General features: G+C 60.0%; 1 protein-coding gene, 7 non-coding genes and 1 pseudogene across 8 annotated transcripts in view; 3 read left to right on the top strand and 6 right to left on the bottom strand.

The window, feature by feature from the left end:
• The window catches only part of LOC120375648, a 310,655-nt pseudogene that overhangs the window by 200,818 nt on the left and 88,539 nt on the right, over positions 1–21,298 (bottom strand).
• Positions 1–21,298, top strand: part of LOC120375894 (zinc finger protein 883-like) — a gene marked incomplete at its 5' end in the record, with an annotated part of 252,699 nt that overhangs the window by 176,569 nt on the left and 54,832 nt on the right. The window lies entirely within an intron of this gene.
• On the bottom strand, positions 118–191 carry TRNAI-AAU. The gene has a single exon. It is a non-coding gene; the product is annotated as a tRNA-Ile (tRNA).
• TRNAA-CGC lies at positions 304–376 on the top strand. Its single transcript has one exon. It is a non-coding gene; the product is annotated as a tRNA-Ala (tRNA).
• Positions 2,936–3,009, bottom strand: TRNAI-AAU. Its single transcript has one exon. It is a non-coding gene; the product is annotated as a tRNA-Ile (tRNA).
• TRNAI-AAU lies at positions 6,192–6,265 on the bottom strand. The gene has a single exon. It is a non-coding gene; the product is annotated as a tRNA-Ile (tRNA).
• On the bottom strand, positions 8,989–9,062 carry TRNAI-AAU. Its single transcript has one exon. It is a non-coding gene; the product is annotated as a tRNA-Ile (tRNA).
• Positions 11,806–11,879, bottom strand: TRNAI-AAU. Its single transcript has one exon. It is a non-coding gene; the product is annotated as a tRNA-Ile (tRNA).
• TRNAA-CGC lies at positions 11,992–12,064 on the top strand. The gene has a single exon. It is a non-coding gene; the product is annotated as a tRNA-Ala (tRNA).

The raw sequence follows: 21,298 nt of genomic DNA, 5'->3' as shown, positions 1-21,298 counted from the left end.
CTGCGCCCGCGCCCTGCAGGGCTCTTGCCTGCTCCCGGCCCACCTGGTTTTGGCCTCTGCCACCCCTAGCAGTCAGCCAAAAGACCAGAAGCCACCCTCTCCCTCCTGCACCCTGAGAGGCCAACATGGGGCTTGAACCCATGACCTTGGCGTTATTAGCACCACGCTCTAACCAGCTGAGCTAGCCAGCCTATGGGGTGCCCTTTCTTGACTGACCCGTTTGGAAGGAGTCACCTGCTGGCGCGGGGAATGATGTGGCCTCCGTTATTGAATGGATGGATCGAGACACCACCTGCCAAGGTAGGGGAATTAGCTCAAGTGGTAGAGCGCTCGCTTCGCATGCGAGAGGCAGCGGGATCAATGCCCGCATTCTCCAGCGGCAAGGCAACCCCGGGACCTTCTCTTGCCCTTCTTTTAGAAGCCATGGACAGTCAGCCGGCTCAGCTCCTCCAGTGGCCTCCATCCCTCTCCCCGCTTGGCCTCCCAAAAGGCCAGCCCTTGCGGAGCACAAAGCTCTTCCATCCCGGCCCTTCTCCCCCTTGCGCTGACTGGGAGGCTGGCGACAGCTGGGGGAAGTTAGCTCAAATGAAAGAGCAGGGGAGAAGTAGTCAGACCCATACACATATTCTCCAGCCTGCTCTGCTCTGCTTTGCTCTGCTGTGCTGGGCTCTAGTGGGGGACCTGCACCTTTCTTTCTGAGCTCTCACTGGAGCACAATCCCTTTCCTCCTCCCTCCCTGCTAGTCTACGCCAAGCTCATTGGCCGGGAGGGAGAGCCACTCAAATACAGAATTACTCACATCCCAGTGGTCCATGAAGAGAATGAGGAGATGGGCGGGGTGGCACGCGATACCAGCTCAGCTGAGACCGTGAGACCTCGCAGCCTCCTGATCTCAGGCAGCATGGCAGCCGTGGAGCAGAGCAGAGCACGCAGACAGCTTGGAGACAGCCAAAGCGGGGAAGGGCTGCGTTGGTCTGGAAGAGGGAGTCGGTGGCTGTCTATCCTGGCGGAGGCAGGGTCGTTTTGCTGTATGCTGGGCCAGAGGCCAGGGAGTCTGCTAGAGTTGCTGAGCTGGGCCTGCTTCTGGCTTTGCTTGGGTTAGAGGAAAGTGGTGAAGATAAGAACGGCCCTCCTGGGTGAGACCGATGGTCCATCTAGGCCACTATCCCGTCTTCTGACAGTAACCGATGCCAGGCGCTTCAGAGGCAATGGCCAGAGCAGGCAATCGTCAAGTGATCTATCCCTGCGTTGTCTTCTGAAGTTTGGTGCTTGTTTCTGGGGCAAACTCTCAGCCCAGACACACTCCAGGGAGGGAGCGTTGGTGTTTGTGCCGAGGAGCGTGGCTGGGACTCGGACCCCCTTCCCCAGCTCTGGGTAGCAAGCCCCCCTTCCCCCCCATTTCAGGCTGTGTCCAGCTTAAGGCCTGAGAGCCCTTGCCTTTTTTTGCCCGGTGCCTGAGAGTCAGGCCAGCTGCGGGGAATTAGCTCAAGCGGCAGAGCGCTCGCTTTGCATGCGAGAGGTAGTGGGGGACGCCGCCCGCATTCTCCGAGCCTGTCGACTAAGGGCTCCTGATGAGCTTGGTGGACGGGAGAGCCGGCCATCTGACTTTTGGCCTGGCTGCCCGTAGTGGTCAGGCCAAAAAATCAAAAGCCATCCTCCCCAGGCCCACAGCCACCCAGGGGCTCCTCTGCACCATCTTGCCTCCACGAGTGCCACACTCTGACCAGCTGAACCAGGCAAGCCACGGGAAGCTTCTCAAGGTCTTTCCCTGGTGTGGGCTTGGATGCGAAAAGCACCTGGCCGTTCATCAGCTGTTGCAAGAAGTGTGCAGAGTAGGAGTAGCGATGGGGCTGTAGCTTTCCACAGCATCTCAATTTGGGCAGCTTTCCATTCCCCTTTTCTGTGTAATGTCCCTCCCACGGGTTTCACTTGCGGAGCTGTACGACTCTGGCAGGGTGGCCATTTAGAAATCTTTTCCTTGCTTTTCTTTTTCACCTGGCCCCAGCCTTAGGACTGTTTGGGTATTTCAGTGTGTGTGTTTTCCCATTTGGAGGCATTTGGAAGTTTGGAAGGGGAGCCTAAAGAGGCGTCTTTTTCACAAGCAAGTTGGCTTTCTGCACAGGTAGGGCCCTTGGCCGTAAAGCTTAGCTCCGTCAGTGCGTCTGCATGGGGTTCCTCCAGTGCCTCAAGAGCCCGTGCTAAACTCTTGGTGTGGGCGTTTGGCTTGCGCCAGTCAGAGTGCCATGCCTGCGTCTTCCCAGGGCCGGCTCCCGTGAGGCGCGCATAACTTGGGAGGAAAGGGGTAGAAGAGGAAGCAAGTGAAGCTGACTTTGAGTGGTGGTGTCCTTGGGCGGAGTGGTCCTCCTGCTCCTTCCTGTCGGAGGTGTGGGCTCGAGTGTGGGCTTGGGGGGTCTGGCTGTGGGCGGTGGGAGGATGGTGTCCAGGAGTCCCAAAGGTCACCCTGCGCCGCGGTGTGAAGCCTCTCCCCTAGGTTGGGGTGCCGAGGATTAAGCCTTCCTCTGTGGCTTGGGCTGGGGAGCATGATCCGGCGTCGGGTCCATTTGGGTGGAGCTGGCGGCCGGCAAGAATTCGGGCCATCAGGTCAACCCTGTGTGGAAATGGGGGTGAGCCGGCAGGCCTGCGATTTTGGCTTCGCGGGCCGGGCAGCTCAAGCCTGGCCTCCTATGAGCCTGGAAGGCAGCCGGCCGGGCTCACCAGTCTCCTCCTCGGGCCCAAGTTCCTTTCAGGCAGCAGGTGGAGGAAGGAGCCCAGGGAGGAGAGCCCAAGGAGGTGTCCGGAGCCTCCTCCTGCCCGGCGCCTGCGCCCGCGCCCTGCAGGGCTCTTGCCTGCTCCCGGCCAACCTGGTTTTGGCCTCTGCCACCCCTAGCAGTCAGCCAAAAGACCAGAAGCCACCCTCTCCCTCCTGCACCCCGAGTGGCCAGCATGGGGCTTGAACACATGACCTTGGCGTTATTAGCACCCCGCTCTAACCAGCTGAGCTAGCCGGCCTACGGGGCTCCTTCTCTTGCCTGACCCTTTTGGAAGGAGTCACCGGCTGGCGCGGGGAATGATGTGGCCTCCGTTATCGAATGGATGGATCGAGACGCCACCTGCCAAGGTAGGGGAATTAGCTCAAGTGGTAGAGCGCTCGCTTCGCATGCGAGAGGCAGCGGGATCAATGCCTGCATTCTCCAGCGGCAAGACAGCCACGGGACCTTCTCTTGCCCTTCTTTTAGAAGCCATGGACAGTCAGCCGGCTCAGCTCCTCCAGTGGCCTCCATCCCTCTCCCCGCTTGGCCTCCCAAAAGGCCAGCCCTTGCGGAGCACAAAGCTCTTCCACCCCGGCCCTTCTCCCCCTTGCGCTGACTGGGAGGCTGGCGACAGCTGGGGGAAGTTAGCTCAAATGGAAGAGCATGGGAGAAGTAGTCAGACCCATACACACATTCTCCAGCCTGCTCTGCTCTGCTTTGCTCTGCTGTGCTCAGGGGCGGCTCTAGAAAATAGGCTGCCCCAGGCAGCGCGGTGTGCTGCGCCACCCTTCCTCGGTCCCGCGGTGGGTCCCCTCTTCCCGCGGCTCCGGTTGAGCTCCCGCGTCAGTTCCACCGGAGCCCGGACAGCGGACCTGCGCGAGGCATGACTGCGGCTCCACCGAGCCGTGGGCACGGATGCGGATGGTTCGCGGGTCCGCGGCTCCGGCTGCCGCGCAGTCATGCCTGCGGGAGGTCCAGCCGAGCCGCGGGACGAGTGCCCCCTCCGCAGTCATGCCTGCAGCAGGTCCGGTCGTCCGCGGATCCGGTGGACCTCCCGCAGGCAAGACTGCGGCAGGTCCACCGGCCCAGCCTGCCGCCCCCTAGATTTGGCCGCCCTAGGCACCAGCTTGGTTTGCTGGTGCCTAGAGCCGCCCCTGGCTGTGCTGGGCTCTAGTGGGGGACCTGCACCTTTCTTTCTGAGCTCTCACTGGAGCACAATCCCTTTCCTCCTCCCTCCCTGCTAGTCTACGCCAAGCTCATTGGCCGGGAGGGAGAGCCACTCAAATACAGAATTACTCACATCCCAGGGGTCCATGAAGAGAATGAGGAGATGGGCGGGGTGGCACGCGATACCAGCTCAGCTGAGACCGTGAGACCTCGCAGCCTCCTGATCTCAGGCAGCATGGCAGCCGTGGAGCAGAGCAGAGCACGCAGACAGCTTGGAGACAGCCAAAGCGGGAAGGGCTGCGTTGGTCTGGAAGAGGAGTCGGTGGCTGTCTATCCTGGCGGAGGCAGGGTCATTTGCTGTATGCTGGGGCAGAGGCCAGGGAGTCTGCTAGAGTTGCTGTGCTGGGCATGATTCTGGCTTTGCTTGGGTTAGAGGAAAGTGGTGAAGATAAGAACGGCCCTCCTGGGTGAGACCGATGGTCCATCTAGGCCACTATCACGTCTTCTGACAGTAACCAATGCCAGGCGCTTCAGAGTCAATGGCCAGCGCAGGCAATCGTCAAGTGATCTATCCCTGTGTTGTCTTCTGAAGCTTGGTGCTTGTTTCAGGGGCTAACTCTCAGCCCAGACACACTCCAGGGAGGGAGCGTTGGTGTTTGTGCCGAGGAGCGTGGCTGGGACTCGGACCCCCTTCCCCAGCTCTGGGTAGCAAGCCCCCCTCCCCCCCATTTCAGGCTGTGTTCTGCTTAAGGCCACAGAGCCCTTGCCTTTTTTTGCCCGGTGCCTGAGAGTCAGGCCAGCTGCGGGGAATTAGCTCAAGCGGCAGAGCGCTCGCTTTGCATGCGAGAGGTAGTGGGGGACGCCGCCCGCATTCTCCGAGCCTGTCGACTAAGGGCTCCTGATGAGCGTGGTGGACGGGAGAGCCGGCCATCTGACTTTTGGCCTGGCTGCCCGTAGTGCTCAGGCCGAAAAATCAAAAGCCATCCTCCCCAGACCCACAGCCACCCAGGGGCTCCTCTGCACCATCTTGCCTCCACGAGTGCCACACTCTGACCAGCTGAACCAGGCAAGCCACGGGAAGCTTCTCAAGGTCTTTCCTGGTGTGGGCTTGGATGCAAAAGCACCTGGCCGTTCATCAGCTGTTGCAAGAAGTGTGCAGAGTCGGAGTAGCGATGGGGCTGTAGCTTTCCACAGCATCTCAATTTGGGCAGCTTTCCATTCCCCTTTTCTGTGTAATGTCCCTCCCACGGGTTTCACTTGCGGAGCTGTACGACTCTGGCAGGGTGGCCATTTAGAAATCTTTTCCTTGCTTTTCTTTTTCACCTGGCCCCAGCCTTAGGACTGTTTGGGTATTTCAGTGTGTGTGTTTTCCCATTTGGAGGCATTTGGAAGTTTGGAAGGGGAGCCTAAAGAGGCGTCTTTTTCACAAGCAAGTTGGCTTTCTGCACAGGTAGGGCCCTTGGCCGTAAAGCTTAGCTCCGTCGGTGCATCTGCGTGGGGTTCCTCCAGTGCCTCAAGAGCCCGTGCTAAACTCTCGGTGTGGGCGTTTGGCTTGCGCCAGTCAGAGTGCCGTGCCTGCGTCTTCCCAGGGCCGGCTCCCGTGAGGCGCGCATAACTTGGGAGGAAAGGGGTAGAAGAGGAAGCAAGTGAAGCTGACTTTGAGTGGTGGTGCCCCTGGGTGGAGTGGTCCTCCTGCTCTTTCCTGTCGGAAGTGTGGGCTCGAGTGTGGGCTTGGGGGGTCTGGCTGTGGGCGGTGGGAGGATGGTGTCCAGGGAAGTCCCAAAGGTCACCCTGCGCCGGCGGAGTGTGAAGCCTCTCCCCTAGGTTGGGGTGCCGAGGATTAAGCCTTCCTCTGTGGCTTGGGCTGGGGAGCGTGATCCGGCGTCGGGTCCATTTGGGTGGAGCTGGCGGCCGGCAAGAATTCGGGCCATCAGGTCAACCCTGTGTGGAAATGGGGGTGAGCCGGCAGGCCTGCGATTTTGGCTTCGCGGGCCGGGCAGCTCAAGCCTGGCCTCCTATGAGCCTGGAAGGCAGCCAGCCGGGCTCACCAGTCTCCTCCTCGGGCCCAAGTTCCTTTCAGGCAGCAGGTGGAGCAAGGAGCCCAGGGAGGAGAGCCCAAGGAGGTGTCCGGAGCGTCCTCCTGCCCGGCGCCGGAGCCTACGCCCGCGCCCAGCAGGGCTCTTGCCTGCTCCCGGCCCACCTGGTTTTGGCCTCTGCCACCCCTAGCAGTCAGCCAAAAGACCAGAAGCCACCCTCTCCCTCCTGCACCCTGAGGGGCCAGCATGGGGCTTGAACCCATGACCTTGGTGTTATTAGCACCACGCTCTAACCAGCTGAGCTAGCCGGCCTACGGGGCTACCTCTCTTGCCTGACCCTTTTGGAAGGAGTCACCGGCTGGCTCGGGGAATGATGTGGCCTCCGTTATCGAATGGATGGATCGAGACGCCACCTGCCAAGGTAGGGGAATTAGCTCAAGTGGTAGAGCGCTCGCTTCGTATGCGAGAGGCAGCGGGATCAATGCTCGCTTTCTCCAGCGGCAAGGCGACCCCGGGATCTTCTCTTGCCCTTCTTTTAGAAGCCATGGACAGTCAGCCAGCTCAGCTCCTCCAGTGGCCTCCATCCCTCTCCCCGCTTGGCCTCCCAAAGGCCAGCCCTTGCGAGCACAAAGCTCTTCCACCCGGCCCTTCTCCTTGCGCTGACTGGGAGGCTGGCGACAGCTGGGGGAAGTTACCTCAAATGGAAGAGCATGGGAGAAGTAGTCAGACCCATACACACATTCTCCAGCCTGCTCTGCTCTGCTCTGCTCTGCTCGGCTGGGCTCTAGTGGGGGACCTGCACCTTTCTTTCTGAGCTCTCACTGGAGCACAATCCCTTTCCTCCTCCCTCCCTGCTAGTCTACGCCAAGCTCATTGGCCGGGAGGGAGAGCCACTCAAATACAGAATTACTCACATCCCAGGGGTCGATGAAGGGAATGAGGAGATGGGCGGGGTGGCACGCGATACCAGCTCAGCTGAGACCGTGAGACCTCGCAGCCTCCTGATCTCAGGCAGCATGGCAGCCGTGGAGCAGAGCAGAGCACGCAGACAGCTTGGAGACAGCCAAAGCGGGGAAGGGCTGCGTTGGTCTGGAAGAGGGAGTCGGTGGCTGTCTATCCTGGCGGAGGCAGGGTCGTTTTGCTGTATGCTGGGCCAGAGGCCAGGGTGTCTGCTAGAGTTGCTGAGCTGGGCCTGCTTCTGGCTTTGCTTGGGTTAGAGGAAAGTGGTGAAGATAAGAACGGCCCTCCTGGGTGAGACCGATGGTCCATCTAGGCCACTATCCCGTCTTCTGACAGTAACCGATGCCAGGCGCTTCAGAGGCAATGGCCAGAGCAGGCAATCGTCAAGTGATCTATCCCTGTGTTGTCTTCTGAAGCTTGGTGCTTGTTTCAGGGGCTAACTCTCAGCCCAGACACACTCCAGGGAGGGAGAGTTGGTGTTTGTGCCGAGGAGCGTGGCTGGGACTCGGACCCCCTTCCCCAGCTCTGGGTAGCAAGCCCCCCTTCCCCCCCATTTCATGCTGTGTCCAGCTTAAGGCCACAGAGCCCTTGCCTTTTTTTGCCCGGTGCCTCAGAGTCAGGCCAGCTGCGGGGAATTAGCTCAAGCGGCAGAGCGCTCGCTTTGCATGCGAGAGGTAGTGGGGGACGCCCGCATTCTCGAGCCTGTCGACTAAGGGCTCCTGATGAGCGTGGTGGACGGAGAGCCGGCCATCTGACTTTGGCCTGGCTGCCCGTAGTGGTCAGGCCGAAAATCAAAAGCCATCCTCCCCAGGCCCACAGCCACCCAGGGGCTCCTCTGCACCATCTTGCCTCCACGAGTGCCACACTCTGACCAGCTGAACCAGGCAAGCCACGGAAGCTTCTCAAGGTCTTTCCTGGTGTGGGCTTGGATGCGAAAAGCACCTGGCCGTTCATCAGCTGTTGCAAGAAGTGTGCAGAGTAGGAGTGCGATGGGGCTGTAGCTTTCCACAGCATCTCAATTTGGGCAGCTTTCCATTCCCCTTTTCTGTGTAATGTCCCTCCCACGGGTTTCACTTGCGGAGCTGTACGACTCTGGCAGGGTGGCCATTTAGAAATCTTTTCCTTGCTTTTCTTTTTCACCTGGCCCCAGCCTTAGGACTGTTTGGGTATTTCAGTGTGTGTGTTTTCCCATTTGGAGGCATTTGGAAGTTTGGAAGGGGAGCCTAAAGAGGCGTCTTTTTCACAAGTAAGTTGGCTTTCTGCACAGGTAGGGCCCTTGGCCGTAAAGCAGCTCCGTCAGTGCGTCTGCATGGGGTTCCTCCAGTGCCTCAAGAGCCCGTGCTAAACTCTCGGTGTGGGGTGTTTGGCTTGCGCCAGTCAGAGTGCCGTGCCTGCGTCTTCCCAGGGCCGGCTCCGTGGCGCGCATAACTTGGGAGGAAAGGGGTAGAAGAGGAAGCAAGTGAAGCTGACTTTGAGTGGTGGTGTCCTGGGCGGAGTGGTCCTCCTGCTCCTTCCTGTCGGAGTGTGGGCTCGAGTGTGGGCTTGGGGGTCTGGCTGTGGGCGGTGGGAGGATGGTGTCAGGAAGTCCCAAAGGTCACCCTGCGCCGGCGGAGTGTGAAGCCTCTCCCCTAGGTTGGGGTGCCGAGGATTAAGCCTTCCTCTGTGGCTTGGGCTGGGGAGCATGATCCGGCGTCGGGTCCATTTGGGTGGAGCTGGCAGCCGGCAAGAATTCGGGCCATCAGGTCAACCCTGTGTGGAAATGGGGGTGAGCCGGCAGGCCTGCGATTTTGGCCAGCGGGCCGGGCAGCTCAAGCCTGGCCTCCTATGATCCTGGAAGGCAGCCGGCCGGGCTCACCAGTCTCCTCCTCGGGCCCAAGTTCCTTTCAGGCAGCAGGTGGAGCAAGGAGCCCAGGGAGGAGAGCCCAAGGAGGTGTCCGGAGCCTCCTCCTGCCCGGCGCCTGCGCCCGCGCCCAGCAGGGCTCTTGCCTGCTCCCGGCCAACCTGGTTTTGGCCTCTGCCACCCCTAGCAGTCAGCCAAAAGACCAGAAGCCACCCTCTCCCTCCTGCACCCCGAGTGGCCAGCATGGGGCTTGAACACATGACCTTGGCGTTATTAGCACCCCGCTCTAACCAGCTGAGCTAGCCGGCCTACGGGGCTCCCTCTCTTGCCTGACCCTTTTGGAAGGAGTCACCGGCTGGCGCGGGGAATGATGTGGCCTCCGTTATCGAATGGATGGATCGAGACGCCACCTGCCAAGGTAGGGGAATTAGATCAAGTGGTAGAGCGCTCGCTTCGCATGCGAGAGGCAGCGGGATCAACGCCCGCATTCTCCAGTGGCAAGGCAGCCCCGGGACCTTCTCTTGCCCTTCTTTTAGAAGCCATGGACAGTCAGCCAGCTCAGCTCCTCCAGTGGCCTCCATCCCTCTCCCCGCTTGGCCTCCCAAAAGGCCAGCCCTTGCGGAGCACAAAGCTCTTCCACCCCGGCCCTTCTCCCCCTTGCGCTGACTGGGAGGCTGGCGACAGCTGGGGGAAGTTACCTCAAATGGAAGAGCATGGGAGAAGTAGTCAGACCCATACACACATTCTCCAGCCTGCTCTGCTCTGCTCTGCTCTGCTCGGCTGGGCTCTAGTGGGGGACCTGCACCTTTCTTTCTGAGCTCTCACTGGAGCACAATCCCTTTCCTCCTCCCTCCCTGCTAGTCTACGCCAAGCTCATTGGCCGGGAGGGAGAGCCACTCAAATACAGAATTACTCACATCCCAGGGGTCGATGAAGGGAATGAGGAGATGGGCGGGGTGGCACGCGATACCAGCTCAGCTGAGACCGTGAGACCTCGCAGCCTCCTGATCTCAGGCAGCATGGCAGCCGTGGAGCAGAGCAGAGCATGCAGACAGCTTGGAGACAGCCAAAGCGGGGAAGGGCTGCGTTGGTCTGGAAGAGGGAGTCGGTGGCTGTCTATCCTGGCGGAGGCAGGGTCGTTTTGCTGTATGCTGGGCCAGAGGCCAGGGAGTCTGCTAGAGTTGCTGAGCTGGGCCTGCTTCTGGCTTTGCTTGGGTTAGAGGAAAGTGGTGAAGATAAGAACGGCCCTCCTGGGTGAGACCGATGGTCCATCTAGGCCACTATCACGTCTTCTGACAGTAACCAATGCCAGGCGCTTCAGAGTCAATGGCCAGAGCAGGCAATCGTCAAGTGATCTATCCCTGTGTTGTCTTCTGAAGCTTGGTGCTTGTTTCAGGGGCTAACTCTCAGCCCAGACACACTCCAGGGAGGGAGCGTTGGTGTTTGTGCCGAGGAGCGTGGCTGGGACTCGGACCCCCTTCCCCAGCTCTGGGTAGCAAGCCCCCCTCCCCCCCATTTCAGGCTGTGTCCAGCTTAAGGCCACAGAGCCCTTGCCTTTTTTTGCCCGGTGCCGGAGAGTCAGGCCCGCGGCGGGGAATTAGCTCAAGCGGCAGAGCGCTCGCTTTGCATGCGAGAGGTAGTGGGGGACGCCGCCCGCATTCTCCGAGCCTGTCGACTAAGGGCTCCTGATGAGCGTGGTGGACGGGAGAGCCGGCCATCTGACTTTTGGCCTGGCTGCCCGTAGTGGTCAGGCCGAAAAATCAAAAGCCATCCTCCCCAGGCCCACAGCCACCCAGGGGCTCCTCTGCACCATCTTGCCTCCACGAGTGCCACACTCTGACCAGCTGAACCAGGCAAGCCACGGGAAGCTTCTCAAGGTCTTTCCCTGGTGTGGGCTTGGATGCGAAAAGCACCTGGCCGTTCATCAGCTGTTGCAAGAAGTGTGCAGAGTAGGAGTAGCGATGGGGCTGTAGCTTTCCACAGCATCTCAATTTGGGCAGCTTTCCATTCCCCTTTTCTGTGTAATGTCCCTCCCACGGGTTTCACTTGCGGAGCTGTACGACTCTGGCAGGGTGGCCATTTAGAAATCTTTTCCTTGCTTTTCTTTTTCACCTGGCCCCAGCCTTAGGACCGTTTGGGTATTTCAGTGTGTGTGTTTTCCCATTTGGAGGCATTTGGAAGTTTGGAAGGGGAGCCTAAAGAGGCGTCTTTTTCACAAGTAAGTTGGCTTTCTGCACAGGTAGGGCCCTTGGCCGTAAAGCTTAGCTCCGTCAGTGCGTCTGCATGGGGTTCCTCCAGTGCCTCAAGAGCCCGTGCTAAACTCTCGGTGTGGGGTGTTTGGCTTGCGCCAGTCAGAGTGCCGTGCCTGCGTCTTCCCAGGGCCGGCTCCCGTGAGGCGCGCATAACTTGGGAGGAAAGGGGTAGAAGAGGAAGCAAGTGAAGCTGACTTTGAGTGGTGGTGTCCCTGGGCGGAGTGGTCCTCCTGCTCCTTCCTGTCGGAGGTGTGGGCTCGAGTGTGGGCTTGGGGGTCTGGCTGTGGGCGGTGGGAGGATGGTGTCAGGAAGTCCCAAAGGTCACCCTGCGCCGGCGGAGTGTGAAGCCTCTCCCCTAGGTTGGGGTGCCGAGGATTAAGCCTTCCTCTGTGGCTTGGGCTGGGGAGCATGATCCGGCGTCGGGTCCATTTGGGTGGAGCTGGCAGCCGGCAAGAATTCGGGCCATCAGGTCAACCCTGTGTGGAAATGGGGGTGAGCCGGCAGGCCTGCGATTTTGGCTTCGCGGGCCGGGCAGCTCAAGCCTGGCCTCCTATGAGCCTGGAAGGCAGCCGGCCGGGCTCACCAGTCTCCTCCTCGGGCCCAAGTTCCTTTCAGGCAGCAGGTGGAGCAAGGAGCCCAGGAGGAGAGCCCAGGAGGTGTCCGAGCCTCCTCCTGCCCAGCGCCTGCGCCCGCGCCCAGCAGGGCTCTTGCCTGCTCCCGGCCAACCTGGTTTTGGCCTCTGCCACCCCTAGCAGTCAGCCAAAAGACCAGAAGCCACCCTCTCCCTCCTGCACCCCGAGTGGCCAGCATGGGGCTTGAACACATGACCTTGGCGTTATTAGCACCCCGCTCTAACCAGCTGAGCTAGCCGGCCTACGGGGCTCCCTCTCTTGCCTGACCCTTTTGGAAGGAGTCACCGGCTGGAGCGGGGAACGATGTGGCCTCCGTTATCGAATGGATGGATCGAGACGCCACCTGCCAAGGTAGGGGAATTAGCTCAAGTGGTAGAGCGCTCGCTTCGCATGCGAGAGGCAGCGGGATCAATGCCCGCATTCTCCAGTGGCAAGGCAGCCCCGGGACCTTCTCTTGCCCTTCTTTTAGAAGCCATGGACAGTCAGCCGGCTCAGCTCCTCCAGTGGCCTCCATCCCTCTCCCCGCTTGGCCTCCCAAAAAGCCAGCCCTTGCGGCGCACAAAGCTCTTCCTCCCCGGCCCTTCTCCCCCTTGCGCTGACTGGGAGGCTGGAGACAGCTGGGGGAAGTTAGCTCAAATGGAAGAGCAGGGGAAAAGTAGTCAGACCCATACACACATTTTCCAGCCTGCTCTGCTCTGCTGTGCTCTGCTGTGCTGGGCTCTAGTGGGGGACCTGCCCCTTTCTTTCTGAGCTCTCACTGGAGCACAATCCCTTTCCTCCTCCCTCCCTGCTAGTCTACGCCAAGCTCATTGGCCGGGAGGGAGAGCCACTCAAATACAGAATTACTCACATCCCAGGGGTCCATGAAGGGAATGAGGAGATTGGCGGGGTGGCATGCGATACCAGCTCAGCTGAGACCGTGAGACCTCGCAGCCTCCTGATCTCAGGCAGCATGGCAGCCGTGGAGCAGAGCAGAGCACGCAGACAGCTTGGAGACAGCCAAAGCGGGGAAGGGCTGCGTTGGTCTGGAAGAGGGATTCGGTGGCTGTCTATCCTGGCGCAGGCAGGGTCGTTTTGCTGTATGCTGGGCCAGGGGCCAGGGAGCCTGCTAGAGTTGCTGAGCTGGGCCTGCTCCTGGCTTTGCTTGGGTTAGAGGAAAGTGGTGAAGATAAGAACGGCCCTCCTGGGTGAGACCGATGGTCCACCTAGGCCACTATCACGTCTTCTGACAGTAACCGATGCCAGGCGCTTCAGAGGCAATGGCCAGAGCAGGCAATCGTCAAGTGATCTATCCCTGTGTTGTCTTCTGAAGTTTGGTGCTTGTTTCTGGGGCTAACTCTCACGCCAGACACACTCCAGGGAGGGAGCGTTGGTGTTTGTGCCGAGGAGCGTGGCTGGGACTCGGACCCCCTTCCCCAGCTCTGGGTAGCGCCTCGCGCCCACCCCCCCATTTCAGGCTGTGTTCTGCTTAAGGCCACAGAGCCCTTGCCTTTTTTTGCCCGGTGCCTGAGAGTCAGGCCAGCTGCGGGGAATTAGCTCAAGCGGCAGAGCGCTTGCTTTGCATGCGAGAGGTAGTGGGGGGTGATGCCCGCATTCTCCAAGCCTGTCGACTAAGGGCTCCTGATGAGCGTGGTGGACGGGAGAGCCGGCCATCTGACTTTTGGCCTTGCTGCACGTAGCGGTCAGGCCGAAAAATCAAAAGCCTCCCCAGGCCCACAGCCACCCAGGGGCTCCTCTGCACCATCTTGCCTGAGCGGGTGGAAGTTGAGCCTGGCACTGAGCTGATGCGCTGAGGGTTATTTGCACTGTGCGCTTCACATGGAGGTGAAAACACGGGGCACAGATCTTTGAGCACAACCCTCATCCTGAGGAATGGGGGCTGCATAAGAGAGACCGGCTCTCCTAGGCGGGGCTGCAGCGGCTCTTCACAGGGGCAGTCCACTGCCAATTGGTACCAGAGTTTTGAAACCTCCTTTTCTGGGCTGGCTCCTCTCTCTAGGAGACTGGCGACCCCAAACTTCCCAGAAACCATCATAGCGAGGCCAACCTGAGCACACACACCTGCTCAGCACCCCAGGGTGCAGCCCTGAACTCCGGCAATCAGCTACGCTCAGCTGCCCACCCAACAAGCGTTACTCGCAGAAGCCTTCGTGCCCCGCGTGTTCAGCTCCCTCCCAGCGCCAGCTTTAAACTCCGCTGCTCATTTCTAAGCTTTGGCCACACGGGGGCAGCCTGGAGCTCAGCCAACGCCTCCCGTTGCTGGTTGCGTTTCCCGCTCCTCGTGGCAGGTCCACACCCCGCAGGCAGATCTCTGAATCGGAGCCGAACCGTTCCCCAAATCCAGCGCTTTAGCAGCAGCTTTGCTAGGAAAGTGCTGACGTCCCCAAGTAAAGTAAGAGCCAGAGCGCTGTGTCCAGGATCTTCTATTGGGCCCCTCACCGCGGTGTCTGTCAGGCGCAAGGAGGAACCAGGGAAATGTTTTCATGGTGTTTAAGGGCAGAAGGGGCCATTAGCTCAGCTAGTCTGACCCCCGAATAACACAGAATTACACCATGACACGTATTGATCCCACAGACCTTAGATAGATCAAAGCGTTTCAGCCCTCAGGAAGGAGGCTAAACTGGGTGCCAGAGGCAGCGAACAAGGGGCCCCCAAGGCAATGGCAGGGAACTGACGAGGTGAAATATGCCCAGATGATCCCAGCAGGCGACCCACCCCCATGCTGCAGAGGTGGGAATCCCTGTTCCTCCTGCCCTTAAGAATCTCTGGTGGTAAGTGGGTCCCCCCAGTTCCCCAGATAAGAATCCTCCATGTGATTTCCCTGGCTTCACCTCCAGATAAGAACATTGTGTGGAGGGAGTGGGAGGAAGGTTGTCTGGCAGATATGTAAAGGGGGACTGTGTCTCCCTGTCTGGCCCAGGCTCCTGGGAGGAAGTGATCTCAGTGTGTCTGGCTTTCTCCATTCCTCCCACCCATAAGAATCCCTGGTGTGGGGGTGCACCCTAGACCATTAAGGATCTCGGGTTGGTGGTGTCTCTCTCCCCCTAGTCAGGCGCTCTGGGGCGTGCCTGTATAAAAAGAGACTTTGACTCACCCAGGCTGGGCTGCCATCATGGAACAGACCAGGTCCTTCTGTGGAGGGTTTGCGTTCCTCCAATGATGTGATCTCAGTGTGTGTGGGTGTCCCTGTTCCTTCAACCCTTAACAATCCCTGGTGCGTGGGTGCGCTGGGCCCCATTACAATCCCCTCTGTCTTACCCCCCATGAGGGATCCGGTGGATGTGGGTGTTCTCCACGCTACTGGGGGTGTCTGGTGCCCCTGTCCCTCCTGGTTAATAGTGGAGTGTGTGGGTGTCCCCCCACCCATTAAGGATCCGTGTTGTGCGGATGCCCCCGTTCTTCTCATTAAGAATGGTGCAACGGAGCATATGGGTGTGTCCCCCACCCCATGAACTAGCTCCCATGTATGGTTCCCCTGCTCCCATCCAGGCTCTGTGGGTGTCACTGTTCCGCTTATCAAGATCCGTGTGCAGGGGGGCATCCCTCCCCCCAAGTCAGAATCCCCAGCATGTGGGTGCTCCCATCCCCCGTCCAGGCTCTGCGGGGGGGGGGGGTGTCTTAAAAGAGACCGTGTCTCACTGTCTTGCCAAGGCTACACTGCAGGGGCTACTCACAGGCACAACCCCACTACTGATCGGCACAGGAGTTTTGACCTGCTCCATTTCTGACCTGGGCCGGTTCACCCCTCCTTAGGCAACCTGGAGACCCTGAGCTTCCCAGGGATCACCATATTGATGCTGAACGTTGTGCAGACACCCGATCGGCACAGCCCCCTGCAGCCTAGAACTCCTGAGCTCAAGCGATCCGCCAGCCTCAGCCTCCCCAGGAGCTGTGATCACAGGCACCAGCCACGGAGCCAGGCTTGTTTTGCTGTCTGGCAGCTGGAGCTTTAAACTCTGCTTGTGAGCTCTGTGCCTTGGCCAGATGGGGACAGCCTGGAACTGGGAAATGCTCCTGCTTCCCCCGCCCCCGTCTCATGTCGAGCTGCAGGCGCCGCTGTCCTGCCAGGTAAGATCCCGGATGTTTTGGTGCCCCCCATCCCCCGCCCAGGTGTCCGGGTATCTCTGCCCCCCATACAGAATCCTGGATGTGTGGGTGTCCGTCCCTCTGCAGAGGATCCCGGAGTGTGGATGCCCTTGTCCCCCCCTACAAGATCCTGGGTGTGTGGGTGCCACTCTCCCCCCCGTAGATCTCTGGTGGGTGGGTCCCCAGGGTGTGAGCGCTCCCATTCCCCGTTACAGGCTGGGGAGGGGGTATAACTGGCTCTCCTGTCCTGCCCAGGCGGTGCTACAGCAGCTGTTCACAGGGCAGCAACCCCACTGTCACCCTGCAGCTTTAACCTGCTCCAGGGGTGACCTGCTTCACCCTCCTGTGGGAGCCTGGGGACCCAGACTTCCCAAGTCACCTGTCGACTAAGGGCCCGATGAGCGTGGTGGGATCGGGAGAGCGGCCATCTGACTTGGCCTTGCTGCCCGCAGCGGTCAGGCCTAAAAATCCAAAGCCACCCTCCCCAGGCCCACAGCCACCCAGGGGCTCCTCCCTGCACCATCTTGCCTACCAGCCGAGTGCTGCACTCTGACCAGCTGAACCAGGCAAGCCACGGGAAGCTTTCTCAAGGTCTTCCCCTGGTGTGGCTTACGCCAAAAGCACCTGGCCGCTCATCAGCTGCTGCAAGAAGTGTGGCAGTGTAGAGTGTTAGATGGGGCTGTAGCTTCCACAGCATCTCAATTTGGGCAGCTTTCCATTCCCTTTTCTGTGTAATGTCCCTCCCACTGGTTTCACTTATGGAGCTGTACGACTCTGGCAGGGTGGGCCATTTAGAAATCTTTTCCTTGCTTTTCTTTTCGCCTGGCCCCAGCGTTAGGGACTGCTTGGGTGTTTCAGTGTGTGTGTTTTCTCCCATTTGAGGTATCAGTTTGGGAAGGGGGAGCTGAAAGAGGAGTCTTTTTCACAAGCAAGCTGGCTTTCTGCACAGGTAGGGCCCTTGGCCGTAAAGCTTAGCTCCGCCAGTGCGTCTGCATGGGTTCCTTCCAGTGCCTCAGCAAGAGCCCGTGCTAAACTCGGTGTGTGGGCGCTACTCGCAAGTCAGAGTGCCGCGCTCATGCCTTCCCAGGGCCGGCTCCCGGGAGGCGCGTGATAACTTGGGGAGGAAAGGGGCAGAAGAGGCAAGTGAAGCTGACTTTGAGTGGTGGGTGCCCTAAGGGCGGAGTGGTCCTCCTGCCTCAAGCTGTCGGAGGTGGGCTCGAGGAAGGTGCAGAGCAGGGCCGGCTTTAGGAAGTGCGGGCTTGTACTTCACCGGGTGGTGCTCCGAGTTCGGCGGCAGGTCCTTCACTACCCAGGTCTTAAGGCACTGAAGGACCCACACATGCCGCCAAGACCCAGAGCGCCGCCAGGTGAGTAAAATTTAAAAAGGCGCCTCTAGCCAGGGAAGGGATCTCACTGGACGTGGGGCCCTCTTAGGTGCGGGGCCCGATCTGAGTGAATTATGGAATAGGCCTCTAAAGCCGGCCCTGCTCTGCACCATCTTGCCTGGGATTGAGTGGAAGTGGAGCTCTGGCCCAACTGAGCTGCAGCCCTGACCAGAAGGTTATTTGTATAATTTTTTGTGGGCGCTAGGAAAGTGTTCTCACCCACGGAGTTAAAATGAAGCTTTAAAGGATCTTTGAGCACAAGATTTGTCCTGAGGAATGGAGGGGCTGCACAGTCAAGAGACTCAGCCTCCTGGCGTGGGGCAGAGCTGCAGCTCTTCACAGGGTCAGTGCCACTGGCAATTGATAGGCAGAGTCCAGGGGCGATTTGAATGCCTCCTTTTCTGGCCTGGGGGTCTCTCCCTTTAGGAGACTGGCGGCCCCAAACTTCCCAGAAACCATCATAGCGAGGCCAACCTGAGTACAGACACCTGGGGAACAGCACCCCGGGTGCAGCCCTGAACCTCCGCAATCAGCTACGCTCAGCTGCCCACTAGCAACAAGCTGCTACACGCAGGAGCCTTCATGGGGCTCTGAGCTGCGTGTTCAGGTCCGGGGGAGCCCTGGAGCGCCCAGCTTTAAACTCCGCTGCTCAGTTGGGATCTAAGCTCTGGGCTTGGCCATTAATGGGGCAGGGCAGCCCAGAGTCAGCCAATGCCCCCGGTGCTGCTGTGCGCTCCCCGCTTCCCGTGCAGGTTCACACCCTGCAGGGCAGATCTCTCTGAACCGAGCCGAACTGCTCCCCAAATCCAGCTTTAGGCAGCAGCTCCTTGGTGCTGAAAGCACTGACGTCCACAAGCTGGGATTTAAAGTGCAAGAGCCAGAATTACATCATGACACGTATTGATCTCACAGACCTTAGATAGATCAAAGGCTTTAGTTCCACGAGCCCTCAGGAAGGAGGCTAAACTGGGTGCGAGAGGCCCCACAACCAGCTTTCCTCCGCCCCAAGCTGCACAGCTAGGATCCCACGGGCAGAGCCTTGTGCCCCACGATGATCCAGCCAGGTGACCTGCCACCCCCATGCTACAGAGGTGTGAGTCCCATCTCCGGCCACACGTGCACTAACCTGCCCTTAAGAATCTCAGACTGCAGAGATGGTATAACGAGTGGGTCCCAGTTCCCCAGTGAGAAGAATCCTCCAATGTGGTTTCCTGGCAGAAGATCACCTTCCAGATAAGACTAGACATTGGTTTTAAAACAAGGAAATGGGAGGAAGGTTTCTGTCTGGCAGCGGTATCTGAAGCAAAGGGGGAACTGTGTCTCCTGTCTGGCCCAGGCTCCTGGGAGGAAGTGATCTCAGTGTGTCTATTGTCTCCATTCCTCCTGCACCCATTTTAAGAATCCTGGTGTGTGGGGTGCACCCTAGACCATTAAGGGGATCTCTGTGGGTGGGTGTCTCTCTCCCCTAGTCAGGATCTCTGGAACACGCACCCTGGCTGTAGTCAAAAGAGACTGAAATTGACTCACCCAGGCTTGGGCTGCCATCTAGTGGAACAGACCAGGTCCTTCTGTGGAAGTGGTTTATGCGTTCTCACAAGGACCCCGATCTCAGTGTGTGTGGGTGTCCTGTGTCCCTTCTGCAACCCTTACAATCCCTGGTGTGTGGGTGTCCCTGCTTGGGCCCCATTATAATCCTCTTGTCAGGCTTTGCACTCCCAGTTCATGATGATCCGTGGATGGGTGTTCTCCCATCCAGGATCTACTGGGGGTGTCCCCTGGTGCCCTGTCCTCCGGGTTAACTAGTGGAGTGTGTGGTGTCCCCTGCCCCCATCCAGGATCCGTGTTAAGCTGGGATGCCCCCTGTTCTTCCTCATTAAGAAACAGGTGCAACGGAGCATATGGGTGTGTCCCCCCACCCCATGAACTAGCTCCCGTGGGGCTGGCCCCGTCTGCCCCCATCCAGGCTCTCCTGTGGTGTGTCCACAAAAGAGTACTGCCCACCCAGGGGCTGTTCCTGGTAGGACTTTTCAAGGTGCGATCCCCACTACTGCAGGGAGTTTTGACATCCTCCCTGAGTCAGAACCCCTCCCCTTAGGGTAACGCAGGGGACCTCCCACCCACCCCCTGGGATCCAGGCCATATTGATGCGGGGTGGGGTGTCTAACAAAGAGGCTACAAGTGTCTCGGGCTGTCTTGCCCAGGCTATGCCTGAGCCTGGCGACTGCCAGCCTCAGCCTCCCAGGAGCTGGGATCACAGGTACCAGCCACAGGAGCCCGGCTTGTTTTGCAGTCTGGCAGCTGGAGCTTTAAACCTGCTTGTGAGCTCTGTGCCTGGCCAGACGTGGGACAGCCTGAACTGGGAAATGCCCTGCTCTGCCTGCCGGCCCCATCTCATGCGTCGAGCTGCAGGCGCCGCTGTCCTCCCAGGTAAGATCCTGACATAGCTCGGTGCCCCTTCCCCGCCCAGGTGTCCTGGGTACCTCTGCCCCCCATACAGAATCCTGGATGTGTGAGTGTCCGTCCTCTGCAGAGGATCCCCTGGAGTGTGATGCCCTCTGTCCCCTACAAGATCCAGGGTGTGTGGGTGCCACTCCTCCTCTGTAGAAGATCTCGGGTGGTGGGTGGGTCCCCTGTTCACCCTTACAGCATCCCTGCACGGGGCCTCCTCCGTCCCAACTCAGGGGCCCTAGTGCTCCCATCCCCGATACAGGCTGGGAGGGCGGAGGGTAACTGGCTCTCCTGTCCTGCCCAGGCGGTGCTACAGCAGCTGTTCACAGGGGCAGCAACCTCCCACTGTCACCCTGCAGCTTTAACCTGCTCCAGGTGACCTGCTTCACCCTGGTCCTGTGGAGCCTGGGACCCTGGAACTGCCCAGAATCACCCGACTGATGCCGAGCTCTAGCAAGTAGACACTGCTCAGCCTAGCAGGGGAGCTGCCCTCGGGAGCCCTGAGGGGCAATCAGCTTCCCCTCCGCCTCCTCTGCTCCACAGCGGGTAGCGAGGATCCCACGCGGCACCAGCAGCTTGCAGCAACCGCTGGCGTGTCCAGCCAGGTCCCTCTCCCAGGGGCTTCAGCTGGGGAGTGAGGGGCACCAGCAGAGCTGTGGATCTGGAGATCAGGATTGGGCTAGGAGGGGCGGGAGTGAGGAGGCAGCAGAGCAGGAGGGAGACCAGGGGCTGCGGGTCGGGGAGGGGCACCGTCAGAGCTGGTGGACGCCCGGGGTCCGGGGGAGTAGGGGCAGCAGAACTGTGAGTCTGGAGTCAGGACTGGGATAGCAGGGCTGCGGGTCGGGAGTGAGGGGCACCAGCAGAGCTGTGAGGCTGGAGGTCAGGACTGGGATAGTAGGGGCTGCGGGTCGGGAGTGAGGGGCACTGGCAGCGCAGTAACTGGGTAGCTCAGTGGGGAATCCAGGGGCATGCGGGTCGGGAGGGAGGGCACCAGCAGAGCTGTGGGTGTAGAGATCAGGATTGGGATAGGAGGGGCTGCGGGGTGAGGAGGGCACCAGCAGAGCTGTGAGTCTGGAGGTCAGGTCTGGGATAGTAGGGCTGCGGGTCGGGAGTGAGGGGCACCGGCAGCACAGTAACTGGGTAGCTCAGCGGAATCCAGGGGATGCGGGTCGGGAGTGGAGGGCACCAGCAGAGCTGTGTGTGGAGATCAGGACTGGGATAGCAGGGGCTGCGGGTCAGGAGTGAGGGGCACCACTAGAGCTGGGGAACCCAGGGGCTGCGGAGGAGGGAGGGGCACCAGCAGAGCTGTGAGTCTGGAGGTCAGGACTGGAAAGCAGACGCTGCGGGTCGGGAGTGAGGCATCGGCAGCACAGTAACTGGGGGAGCTCAGCGAGGAATCCAGGGGCTGCGGGTCGGGAGTGAGGGGCACCAGCAGAGCTGTGGGTGTGGAGATCAGGATTGGGATACGAGGGGCTGCGGGTCGGGAGTGAGGCACCGGCAGCACAGTGACTGGGAGCTCCAGGAAGCCCAGTCGCTGCAGGTCGGGAGTGAGGGGCATCAGCAGAGCTGTGGGTCTGGAGATCAGGAGTGGGATAGAGGGGCTGCATGTCGGGAGTGAGGGGCACCAGCAGAGTTGTGGGGAGATCAGGTGAGGAGGGCTGCGGGTCGGGAGTGAGGGGCACCGGCAGCACAGTGACTGGGGAGCTCCGCGGGAAGCCCAGTCGCTGCAGGTCGGGAGTGAG

This window comes from Mauremys reevesii, linkage group 12 (genome assembly GCF_016161935.1).
Source record: "Mauremys reevesii isolate NIE-2019 linkage group 12, ASM1616193v1, whole genome shotgun sequence".
NCBI classification, from domain to species: domain Eukaryota; kingdom Metazoa; phylum Chordata; order Testudines; family Geoemydidae; genus Mauremys; species Mauremys reevesii.
This window is presented reverse-complemented; position numbering and strand designations above follow the sequence as displayed.